This window comes from Bombina bombina, chromosome 1 (assembly GCF_027579735.1).
Source record: "Bombina bombina isolate aBomBom1 chromosome 1, aBomBom1.pri, whole genome shotgun sequence".
In the NCBI taxonomy this organism is placed as follows: Eukaryota; Metazoa; Chordata; class Amphibia; order Anura; family Bombinatoridae; genus Bombina; species Bombina bombina.
Genome location: NC_069499.1, coordinates 690,963,591 through 690,976,989, shown reverse-complemented (window position 1 = coordinate 690,976,989; position 13,399 = coordinate 690,963,591).

The window sequence follows — 13,399 nt, the reverse complement described above, 5'->3', positions numbered from 1 at the left end:
TCTTTCCCTTCTCTCATCTAAGCTATACATATTTAGGCCATTGAGCCTATCCTGGTAAGTTTTATTTTTTAGACCATGTACTATTTTGGTAGCCCTGCTTTGCACAGATTCAAGTTTGTTAATATCCTATTGAAGATATGGCCTCCAGAACTGCACACAATACTCAAGATGAGGCCTAACTAATGATCTATAAAGTTTCATAAGAACATTATTATTTATGCTGCAAATACCTCTACCAAGACATCCAAGCATTCTGCTACCCTTACTCGCTGCATTACTACGTTTACTAAATTTTAAATAATCTGACATAATAATTCCCAAGTCCTGTTCCTCATCTGTAACAGTCAGCAAAGTGTCATTGAGTCTGTAATTAACATTTGGATTTTTCTTCCCTAAATGCATTATTTTAAACTTTACTGTGTTAAACTTTAGATCCCAGTTGTTTGTCCAATCCTCCAATTGTTGTATATCACTTCTCATTTTCTCTACCTCCCTGGAACATCCACTCTGCTACACATTTTTGTATCATCTGCAAACAGACATACTTTCCCATGTAGCCCTTTGCTGATATCACAGATAAATATGTTAAACAAAACAGGCCCCAGAACTGACCCCTGAGGAATACCACTAGTAACAGCCCCCTCTGCTGAAGGAACTCCATTTACTAAGACACTTTGTTTTCTGTCCTTAAGCCAGCTGTTATAATCACCAAAATGCTTAGTGATTAGAATAGCGATTTTATCAGCAATATGTAGTGAAAACGTAGGTTGATGTGACAGGAGGGTAAACAACTATAGACAATAGTGATAGTTAACCCCTCTGTCTTAGTATGGCCATATAAACACTGTCAGTGTACGCAGAAGTATACATGCACTTGTGTAATGGCAAGGAGGACACAGTTTACCAGCTTAATGATCAGAGTTATTAGATAGGCAATATAAACTAGTGAAATGTAACACCAGAGTATGCTGTTTAGAGCAGGAGAATTTATAAACCTAGGCAGCAGTCAATACAGGTAAGTTTATAATGTGGCTCACAGAGTGAATTAAAGAGGTAAAACCTTAAAGAGATATGCAGGAGTCCGGAAAAGTGCAGATAATTATGCAATCACAAACAGGAGATTATTTCTATACAACCTGGCAGCATGCGATCCGGAATGAGTGAAGGAAGGGGTGTCTGCGAGCAGTGTGGTCGGATCTACTGTTTGCTGCATACACGCTGGGAGCATGCAAGAGAGACAGAGAGCACTACGGACGGTAGCTGATGACGTCAGAGGTTTCGATCTGACTGCTCTCACTTGATTCGGCACTTCAGAGGGGTTGCTGATCCCAGATAAGTGAAAGCTAGAAAATAACAAGCAAGGCATTAGGCTGAAATTCTAACAGGAGTAACTCAGACTGAGAAGTTTCCAAAATAATCCAGCAATGTGAGACAGGTGGGTGGAGCCTTATATAGTGAGAAGAATAGTAAAGTCTTAAAGGAACAGACTCCAATGAGCAAATGGAAAGAGTCTGACATATTCCCCCCAAAAAAGGAACCTCAAAGAGGTTCTAAGGAGAAGGTCTGTCAGGGTTGCGCCTGTGAAATAGGGAAACCAAATAAGGAGCATTAAGGTTGGTAGCCGGTTCCCATGAATCTTCAGAATGATCATAACCAGACCAATGTACAAGACATTCAAAGTGTCCATTATGTCTTCTTGAATCTAATATGCTATGAACCTCATATTCTGTTTCGGTTGATGTGGGATGTTCAGGAGAGGATGGGGAAGGAGTAGGTTGTGCAGATAGACAGGGTTTGACCAAGGAAACATGGAAGGTTGGATGAAGTTTGTAAGTCTGGGGCAGTTGTAAAGTGACAGTAACTGGGTTGGAAATAGCCTTAATAGGAAAAGGACCTATGAACAATTTACTTAGTTTTTTACATGGTGTCTGCAACCTTATATTTTTTGTGGACAACCAGACCAATTGTCCGATTCGGTATGTAGAGTAAGGTCTGTGTCTGAGATCATTATACCTTTTATGTGAAGCTTGTGCTAGTTTAATGTTATGCTCAATAACTGTAAAAGCCTGAGCAATGTCGTTGACAGTGTTGTTCACTTGAGGACAAGATGTTTCAATGCATGGGTATAGGTCTACTCTGGGATGTAAACCATAATTGGCCAAGAAAGGGCTGTGTAAGGTGCTGGCATTCTTTGCGTTGTTATAAGCGAACTCAGCCAACGGAAGGTAAGTTGCCCAAGCATCTTGTTCATGTGAGCAGTAGCATCTGAGGTATTGTTCAATCCATTGATTCATCCTCTCAGTTTGGCCGTTAGTCTGAGGGTGGTAAGACGTGGTAAGTTTCTAGGAGATATGAAGTGACTTACATAGTTCTCTCCAGAACCGAGAGGTGAACTGCGATCCTCTATCACTGAGTACAGACGTTGGTAAACCCCGTAGCCGGACAATCTCTCTGATGAATACATCTGCTGTGACCTTAGCCGTAGGAGTTGAAGTGATAGGGACGAAATGAGCCATCTTGCTGAACATGTCAACTACAACGAATATGGTGGTGTAAGTACAAGACTTTGGGAGGTCCACAATAAAATCAATACTGACATCTGTCCAGGGTTTAATGGGAACGGGATAAGGTTGCAGAAGACCAACTGGTCTATGGTGTGTTTGTTTAGATGTGGAAAAGACCAGGCATTGAGCTACATAAGTTTTTACTTGTTGGGGCATAGAAAGCCACCATTAATGACGTTGGAGTAGGTCCAAGGTTTCTGGATCCCCATATGACCTGTGAGAGGGGAATCATGTGAGGATGTTAATACTTCAGGTCTTAAGGCAGCAGGTATATAGAGTTTGTCTTGATAATGGAGTAAGCCATCATGAGCTTTTTGAAGAAGATGTAATGGTTTTGAATGATCAAGATCTTGATTGGACATAATTTCAGAGTTGGTTCTGAGTAACACTCCAAGAATATTTGTTTTTGGGATAACTGTTGAAGATTCAGAAAGAGTATTTGGTTTTGGATCCCTTCTCGATAGGGCATCAGCCTTACCGTTCCTTTTACCTGGACGGTAGGTAACTATGAAGTAAAATTGTGAGAAATATAGACTCCAAAATAGCTGGCGTACTGACAAGGTTCTGACAAGGTTCTGTTTGATCGAAGGTATTGCAAATTCTTGTGGTCAGCCAAGACTATGATGGGTTGTTTAGCACCTTCCAGGAGATGCCGCCAATGCTCAAAAGAACTCTTAATGGCAAGAATCTCTTTCTCGCCTACAGGATAGTTCCTTTCTGCTTGTCATGATCTAGCCTGGAATTGAACCTGGGACCTGTTTCTATTTCTGATGCTGTTCTTTTCCAGCCTGTTGTCTTGCCTCTTTGCCACCAAATGGCTAAGAATATTGTGTTTTTCTGTTTGCTGCAACTTTGGCTCTCTGGCTCCACCTGCTTACCATCTGAAACAAATCATTTAATCAGCAGCCTGCTATATCTGGGAGGTTTGCTTGCAGTTCTGGGCCTTGACATTGAGTGTTATTCTCTGACAGATCCTCTGGTCCGGTTTCCTGAGTGAAATACAGATATGTTGTATTTCCTGGTTCCTGATTTCTGCTTCATTTTGTGACTACTCTTCTGGATATTCCCTTGGCACTGTTTTCGGTTTTGGACTGATTTCCTTGCAATTGATCTTGGCTAATTCTCTATTTCCTAAAGACTGACTCAGGTACTTTTGCTTGTTTGTTACCTGTTACTACAGAGTTCCAGTTTGCAGTCTATGCAAGTTTCCTGTCTGTTACTACAGAGTTCCAGTCTACAGCATATGCAAGTATCCTGCCTGTTATTACAAAGATCTGCATTCCTGCCTGTTATTACAGAGTTTCAGTCTACAGCATATGCAAGTATCCTGCCTGTTATTACAAAGATCTGCATTCCTGTCTGTTATTACAGAGTTCTAGTCTACAGCCTATAGTTCCAGTCTACAGCATATGCAAGTATCCTGCCAAGTTTCCTGTCTGTTACTACAGAGTTCCAGTCTACAGCATATGCAAGTATCCTGCCTGTTATTACAAAGATCTGCATTCCTGCCTGTTACTACAGAGTTCCAGTCTACAGCATATGCAAGTATCCTGCCTGTTGTTACAAAGAGCTGCATTCCTGCCTGTTATTACAGAGTTCCAGTCTACAGCATATGCAAGTATCCTATCTGTTATTACAAAGAACTGTATTCCTGCCTGTTACTACAGAGTTCCAGTCTACAGCCTATAGACTTTGCCTTATCTAGTTTGCATATCTCTGCATTGCTAATTATCCTATGAATAAAACCACCACCTTTATTTCCTAAAACCTTGTACCTGTTTAATTATGCCAAAAAGGAAAGACTCACGCAAACAAAACACAACTTTAACCCCAGAACCTGACACCTTTGCACAACAGCTCCCAACTCCTGAACCTGCTCCCTTGCAGAGTATGACAGAATGTTAAAGCCCTACATCGGAGCTTGCAGAGGTGATCCATTCTTTGACTGAAGTGTCAGAGAGAATTTTGTCTGTGGACTTTCATCTACTACAACTTAACCAAATTCTAAAATCCCTTCCGGATGCATTGAAGTCACTTATCCAAGATTTCACTGCAGGATTCCAGACTTTACAGGATAGCCTGAAAGACTTTATCAATAAAAAAAATTCTGGGTTGGGCACTCCTACTCCTGTGTCCATTACCCCAAAGACTGTATCCTTACCAATTCAAAGGAGGATATCAACCCCTCTTACCACTCATGAAATGGCCAGAAGGAGAACTAATGGCTTATGTTTCTATTGTGGAGCTACTGGTTATGTAATATCTTTTCGTCCAGTGAGACCCCCTAAGAAGTCTGTTCCGTGGTCTCCATCTCTAAATCCTGAGTCATCAAATGGACAGGCTACAGAGAGGAAGTCAAACTTTAATCCCACTTCAGATTCCTCTGGCGATGAGCTCTGCATGGGTTCTATTTTACATCCCCAATTTGATCAGCCTAGGACTGCACCTTCCAAAGACTCTGATTTCTGTGAAGTACTAACATGTCTTCCACAGAATCCTAGTACTACGAATCCAGAGATTTGCCTACCAAATGCAGCTACATTCTCATCTTTGTGCATTTCAGAAGAAATGTCTATTCAACCATTGAAGATGATACTGATTCTGACACTGAAGGGACAGTGCTTCAAACTGCTGTTCGGTCAAAAGGTCCTTTACCTCCTCTTCCTCAGACCCACCTCTTCAGAACCTACAAGCCTAGAACTGCACAGAAACCAAAGATCAGTCCTGTTTGGGCCCTCTATACTAATTCCAGTCCCCAGAATCCTCTTCTGGAGAGCCCTTCAAAAAAGAAAATACCCCCTGTTTGTACATATGCCTCTGATGGCACTCTGTTACGCATCAAAGATTTGGAGTTATACGAAAATGCTAAGTCCACCCAGAAGTCGTCCTTGAGGAGGGGGTACTGTCATGATCCAGCCTGGAATTGAACCTGGGACCTGTTTCTATTTCTGCTGCTGTTCTTTTCCAGCCTGTTGTCTTGCCTCTTTGCCACCAGATGGCTTGATCACAGGCTAAGAATATTGTTATTTTCTGTTTCCTGCAACTTTGGCTCTCTGGCTCCACCTGCTTATCAGCTGAAACAAATCATTTAATCAGCAGCCTGCTATATCTGAGAGGTTTGCTTGCAGTTCTGGGCTTTGACATGAGTGTTATTCTCTGACAGACACTCTGGTCCTGTTTCCTGAGTGAAATACAGATATGTTGTATTTCCTGGTTCCTGATTTCTGCTTCATTTTGTGACTACTCTTCTGGATATCCCCTTGGCACTGTTTTCGTTTTTTGGACTGATTTCCTGGCAATTGATCTTGGCTAATTCTCTATTTTCTAAAGACTGACTCAGGTACTTTTGCTTGCTTGCTACCTGTTACTACAGAGTTCCAGTTTGCAGTCTATGCAAATTTCCTGCCTGTTATTACAGAGTTCCAGACTACAGCATATGCAAATATCCTGCCTGTTATTACAAAGATCTGCATTCCTGTCTGTTACTACAGAGTTCCAGTCTACAGCATATGCCAGTATCCTGCCTGTTATTACAAATATCTGCATTCCTGTCTGTTACTACAGAGTTCCAGTCTACAGCATATGCAAGTATCCTGCCTGTTATTACAAAGATCTGCATTCCTGTCTGTTACTACATAGTTCCAGTCTACAGCCTATAGTTCCAGTCTACAGCATATGCAAGTATCCTGCCTGTTATTACAAAGACCTGCATTCCTGTCTGTTACTACAGAGTTCCAGTCTACAGCATATGCAAGTATCCTACCTGTTGTTACAAAGATCTGCTTTCCTGTCTGTTACTACAGAGTTCCAGTCTGCAGCATATGCAAGCATCCTGATATTACAAATATCTGCCTTCCTGCCTGTTATAACAGAGTTCCAGTCTACAGCATATGCAAGTATCCTGCCTGTTATTACAAAGATCTGTATTCCTGCCTGTTACTACAGAGTTCCAGTATACAGCCTATAGACTTGCATATCTCTGCATTGCTAATTATCCTATCAATAAAACCATCATCTTTATTTCCTAAAACCTTGTACCTGTTTAATTATGCCTAAAAGGAAAGACACAACTTTAACCCCAGAACCTGACACCTCTGCACAACAGCTCCCAACTCCTGAACCTGCTCCCTTGCAGAGTATAACACTGCTGCTGTCATCAGTCTAGAAAAGTATGCTATGGGGTGCATGGTCACCTTCATTGAGGTTTTTTGTGAGAGTACAGCGCCAGTAGCGAAATCTGAAGCATCAACTTCTAATATAAATTGATGGTTTGCATCAGGGAATCTTAATACTGGGCTGGTGGTAAAACTGGACTTGAGTTGTTCAAAAGCCAATTGTGATGGAAGGGTCCAGTGAAAAGTCTTGTCAAGTTTTGTCAAGTCGGACAGGGGTCTTGTTATTTTTGCGAAGTCATATATTAATTTACAATAAAAAATTGCGAACCCCAGGAACCTCTGTACATCTTTCCTAGATTTGGATACTGGCCAGTCAATAACAGCTAATATCTTGGTGTTTTCCATCTCAATTCCTTTTTTGGGGATATAATAACCCAAGAAGGACACTTCTGAAGCAATAAATGTACATTTCTCAAGCTTAGCATAAAGTCTATTGGTGCATAAATGAGATAACACAGTTCTTACATGGGTGATACAGTATGTTGTTCAAGTGAGGGGGAAAATATTAATATATCGTCTAAATAAACAAAGATGAAGACATCAAGAATGTCTCTGAAAATGTCATTTATGAAACATTGGAATGTGGCAGGTGCATTACAAAGACCGAATGGCATGACAGTATATTCGGAACAGCCAATAATAGAATGCGAGCTCAATCCGATTGGCTGATTGGATCAGCCAATCGGATTGAACTTCAATCTGATTGGCTGATTGAATCAGCCAATCAGATTTTTCCTACCTTAATTCCGATTGGCTGATAGAATCCTATCAGCCAATCGGAATTCGAGGGATGCCATCTTGGATGACGTCCCTTAAAGAAACCTTCATTCGTCATTCAGTCGTCGGTTGAAGAGGATGGCTCCGCATCGGCTCCTTTGAAGATGGCTCCACTCCGGATGGATGAAGATTGAAGACGCCGCCTGGATGAAGACTTCTGCTGGATGAAGGACCTCTTCTGCATCACTTGGATGAAGATTTCGGCCCGGTTGGGTGAAGATGGCTCAAGGTAGGATGATCTTCAGGGGGTTAGTGTTAGGTTTTTTAAGGGGTTTGTGGGTGGTGGGTTTTAATGTTGGGGGGGTTGTATTTTTTTTACAGGTAAAAGAGCTGATTACTTTGGGGCAATGCCCCGCAAAAAGCCCTTTTAAGGGTTGGTAAAAGAGCTAGTTATTTGGTCATTTAGAATAGGGTAGGGCATTTTTTTATTTTGGGGGGCTTTATTATTTTATTAGGGGGCTTAGATTAGGTGTAATTAGTTTAAACTTCTTGTAATTCTTTTTTATTTACTGTAATTTAGTGTTTTTTTTTTTTTGTACTATAGTTTAGTTTATTTAATTTAATTTAATTTTAGGTAATTGTAGGTAATTTATTTAATTTATTTAATGATAGTGTAGTGTTAGGTTTAATTGTAACTTAGGTTAGGATTTATTTTACAGGTAATTTTGTAAGTATTTTAACTAGGTAGCCATTAAATAGTTATTAACTATTTAATAACTATTGTACCTAGTTAAAATAAATACAAAGTTGCCTGTAAAATAAAAATAAATCCTAAAATAGTTACAATATAATTATTAGTTATATTGTAGCTATCTTAGGGTTTATTTTACAAGTAAGTATTTAGTTTTAAATAGGAATAATTAACGACTAGATTTAGAGTTCTGCATTAGCCGTCAAAACCAGCGTTAGGGGGCCCTAAAGCTGGTTTTGGGCTACCGCTGGTATTTAGAGTCGTGTAGGTAAGGGTCTAACGCTCACTTTCCAGCCGCGACTTTTCCATACCACAGATCCCCTTACACCATTTGCGTATCCTATCTTTTCAATGGGATCTTTCTAACGCCGGTATTTAGAGTCTTGGCTGAAGTGAGTGTTAGAACTCTAACGACAAAATTCCAGCCGCAGAAAAAAGCCAGGAGTTAAGAGCTTTCTGGGCTAACGCCGGATCATAAAGCTCTTAACTACTGTGCTCTAAAGTACACTAACACCCCTAAACTACCTATGTACCCCTAAACCGAGGTCCCCCCACATCGCCGCCACTCTATTAAATTTTTTTAATCCCTAATCTGCTGACCGCACACCGCCGCAACCTACATTATCCCTATGTACCCCTAATCTGCTGCCCCTAATATCGCCAACCCCTATATTATATTTATTAACCCCTAATCTGCCCCCCCAACGTCGCCGCTACCTTACCTACACTTATTAACCCCTAATCTGCCGACCAGACCTCGCTGTCACTATAATAAATGTATTAACCCCTAAACCGCCTCACTCCCGCATCGCAAACCCTATAATAAATAGTATTAACCCATAATCTGCCCACCCTAACATGGCCGACACCTAACTTCAAGTATTAACCCCTAATCTGCCGATTGGACCTTGCCGCTACTCTAATAAATGTATTAACCCCTAAAGATAACCCTAACCCCCCTAAGTTAAATATAATTTTTATCTAACAAAATAAAATAAATCTTATTAAATAAATTATTCCTATTTAAAGCTAAATACTTACCTGTAAAATAAACCATAATATAGCTACAATATAAATTATAATTATATTGTAGCTATTTTAGGATTAATATTTATTTTACAGGCAACTTTGTATTTATTTTAACCAGGTACAATAGCTATTAAATAGTTAATAACTATTTAATAGTTACCTAGTTAAAATAATTACAAAATTACCTGTAAAATAAATCCTAACCTAAGTTACAATTAAACCTAACACTACACTATCAATAAATTAATTAAATAAAATACCTACAATTATCTATAATTAAACCTAACACTACACTATCAATAAATTAATTAAATAAAATACCTACAAATAAATACAATTAAATAAACTAACTAAAGTACAAAAAATAAAAAAGAACTAAGTTATAAAAAATAAAAAAATAATTTACAAACATTATAAAAATATTACATCAATTTTAAGCTAATTACACCTACTCTAAGCCCCCTAATAAAATAACAAAGCCCCACAAAATAAAAAATGCCCTACCCTATTCTAAAATACAAATAGAAAAGCTCTTTTACCTTACCAGCCCTTAAAAGGGCCTTTTGCGGGGCATGCCCCAAAGAATTCTGCTCTTTTGCCTGTAAAAAAAAACATACAATACCCCCCCAACATTACAACCCACCACCCACATACCCCTAATCTAACCCAAACCCCCCTTAAATAAACCTAACACTAAGCCCCTGAAGATCTCCTTACCTTATCTTCACCACGCCGGGTATCACCGATCCGTCCACAAGAGGCTCCGAAATCTTCATCCAAGCCCAAGCGGGGGCTGAAGAGGTCCATCATCGGGCTGAAGTCTTGATCCAAGCGGGCGCTGAAGAGATCCATCATCCGGCTGAAGTCTTGATCCAAGCGGGCACTGAAGAGATCCATCATCCGGCTGAAGTCTTCTATCAAGCGGCATCTTCAATCTTCTTTCTTCCGAATCCATCTTCATCCCACCGACGCGGAACATCCATCCTGGCCAACGACTTACCGACGAATGACGGTTCCTTTAAGGGACGTCATCCAAGATGGCGTCCCTTGAATTCCAATTGGCTGATAGGATTCTATCAGCCAATTGGAATTAAGGTAGGCTCCGGGTGCGGCGGTTTAGGGGTTAAACATTTAATTTAGTTGCGGCGGGGTCCGGGAGCGGCGGTTTAGGGGTTAATGAGTTTAATGTAGGTTGCGGCCATGTAGTGGGGGGCAGGATAGGGGTTAATAACTTTAATATAGGTGGCGGTGGGCTCCGGGTGCGGCGGCTTAGGGGTTAAACAATTTATTTATTTGCGGCGGGGTCCGGGATCCGCAGGATAGGGGTTAATAAATTGAATATAGGTGGCAGCGGTGTAATGGGGGGCAGGATAGGGGTTAATAGGTATGATGTAGGTGGTGGCGGGGTCCGGGAGCGTCGGTTTAGGGGTTAATACATTTATTATAGTTGCGGCGGGGTCCAGGAGCGGTGGTTTAGGGGGTAATAACTTTATTTAGTTGTGGGGGGCTCCAGGAGCGGCGGTTTAGGGGGTAAAACAGTATAGTATAGTGTGTGTGCTTAGTGACAGGCTATCAAAAAAGCTGCGAAGAAGCCGATGAGCAGCGAGATCGATGACTGTCAGTTAACAACAGTCCGCTGCTCAACGCTCCGTACTTGGTGCGCGGCTTCTTGACAGCTTTTTTGATAACTTTGGCGAACGTATTCAGGTCCGCGGCGGCGATGGTAGGCGAGCTTAGGCGAGTGTATTGGGCAGGCGAATGCAGGTATGTAGACGCTTCATAACTAGAGGCCTAGGGCTGCAGCAGCTATAGTACAGTAGTTATAAAGTAACAGACTATGGCTGCAGCAGCTATAGAGCAGTAGCTATAAAGTAACACACTAGGGCTGCAGTAGCTATAGAGCAGTAGCTATAAAGTAACACGCTAGGGCTTAAGTAGCTATGGTGCAGTAGCTATAAAGCAACAGACTAGGGCTTCAGTAGCTATAGTGCAGTAGCTTTAAAGTAACAGACTAGGGCTGCAGCAGCTATAGTAGCTATAAAGTAACAGACTAGGAATGCAGCAGCTATAGTGCAGTAGCTATAAAGTAACAGACTAGGGCTTTAATAGTTCAAGTGCTGTAGCTATAAAGTAACAGACTAGAGTTTTAATAGTTCAAGTGCTGTAGCTATAAAATAACAGACTAGGGCTGCAGCAGCTAAAGTGCAGTATCTATAAAGTAACAGACTAGAGCTGCAGCAGCTATAGTGAAGCAACTGTGAATTGACACGAGAAGAGAGTTTACAGCAAAATAAAAAATAATAAGTTAAAGTTTATACTTTACACAAAGGGAAAGCAAAGAAAAGTTGTTGACTAATAAATTATAAGGCAAAACAAGATAAAAAGGTAGATAAGATTGCTGCTTCATAACTGCTGTTTCCGGTGAGCCTGAAGGCTTCTGTGGAAACAGGGGCATCAGGGGCCATTCAGCCCTTGATAAATTGGCCCCTAGGGCTGCAGCAGCTATAGTGCAGTAGCTATAAAGCAACTGACTATGGCGGCAGCAGCTATAGTACAGTGACTATAAAGTAACAGACTATGGCTGCAGCAGCTATAGAGCAGTAGCTATAAAGTAACACACTAGGGCTGCAGCAGCTATAGAGCAGTAGCTATAAAGTAACACACAAGGGCTGCAGTAGCTATAGTGCAGTAGCTATAAAGCAACAGGCATTGGGGTCCATTTATCACTGTGCGGACGTACATGATCTGCTATAGCGAATAATGTCCGCCGCACATCGATAAATGCCGACAGCATATGCTGTCGGCATTTATCATTGCACCAGCAGTTCTTGTGAACTGTTGGTGCAACGCCGCCCCCTGCAGATTCACAGCCAATCGGCCTGCCAGCAGGGGGTGTCAATCAAGCCGATCGTATCCCTTTGTTGAAGGAGGTGAAATGCATTACTGGGAGCCAGCTGAACACATCTGGTGAGTCAATGACATGAGGCATATATGAGCAGCCACCAATCAGCAGCTAACTCCTAGTAGTGCATTGCTGCTCCTAAATATACCTAGGTGGGATTTTCAACAAAGCATAACAGGAGAACAATACTAATTAGATAATAGATGCAAATTGGAAAGTTGTTTAAAATTGCTTGTGTTATGTAAATCAAAAAAGAAAAATTATGGGTTTCGTGTAATTTTAACTGTTTTTACTGTGTTTTCTGTTATCTGTAAACTGTTGTATTGACTAATAAAGATAGATTTAAAGGGGACATTGTACTTTAGAGTTTTCTTTGCATAAATATTTTGTAGATGATCCATTTATAAAGCTCATCTGGGTGTGTTTTTCTAAAAATGTATAGTTTTGCTTATTTTTTAATAACATGTTCTGATTTTAAGACTCCTAACCAAGCTCCAAAATGTCAGATGTATACACACGTATACTTCTGCTGGCTCCTGTTTGTTATATGTCTTTTCATATGCAAGTAAGCCTGTTAGGTGTCCCAGCCTAACCTCATCAACAGTGCTAAACTGGGAGCTTATAAGTAAGTTTTTTAAAAGGTTTCATACTGGATTTTTAGATCAGCATCTGTACATATTATTCTTTATAGCAGTGTCTATTACATGCAGTTATAGGAAAATTGTTGTATACTGTCCCATTAAGCAAAATATAAGTCAATGTCCCTGTTATAAATGTATACCTAGTATTTTATCAGAGGGTTAACAGTAGCACAAATCATATTACATTTTAATTCATAAAAAACATTAATTAATGCCAATGCTTACACTAAGAAATATCTAAATGTATCTTCTCACTGATATGATTTTCTTAAATGAAACTCAATGCTTCACTCTACCACCACAAACATGCATAAAACATTCAGAATCCAAAGGGAAATATATATTTAAGTTTGTAAATAGTATGAAAATGCAACAAAGTGGATGCACACATTGATTGAATTGCAAAGATATGTTTTATTGAGGCATGACGCTTGAAGAACAGTAAGCCCTCCACCTGAAATGTTGTTTAGCTTGGTATATGTGTTATGGGAAATATGCATTTAGATAAATGTTTAGACTTGAGACCCATTTAAAGAACAGATTAAATGAATTTGAAGATGAGATCTATATGTAAATTATACTTCCATGATAGTGTTTTCTGCATAAACCAAATGTAATTA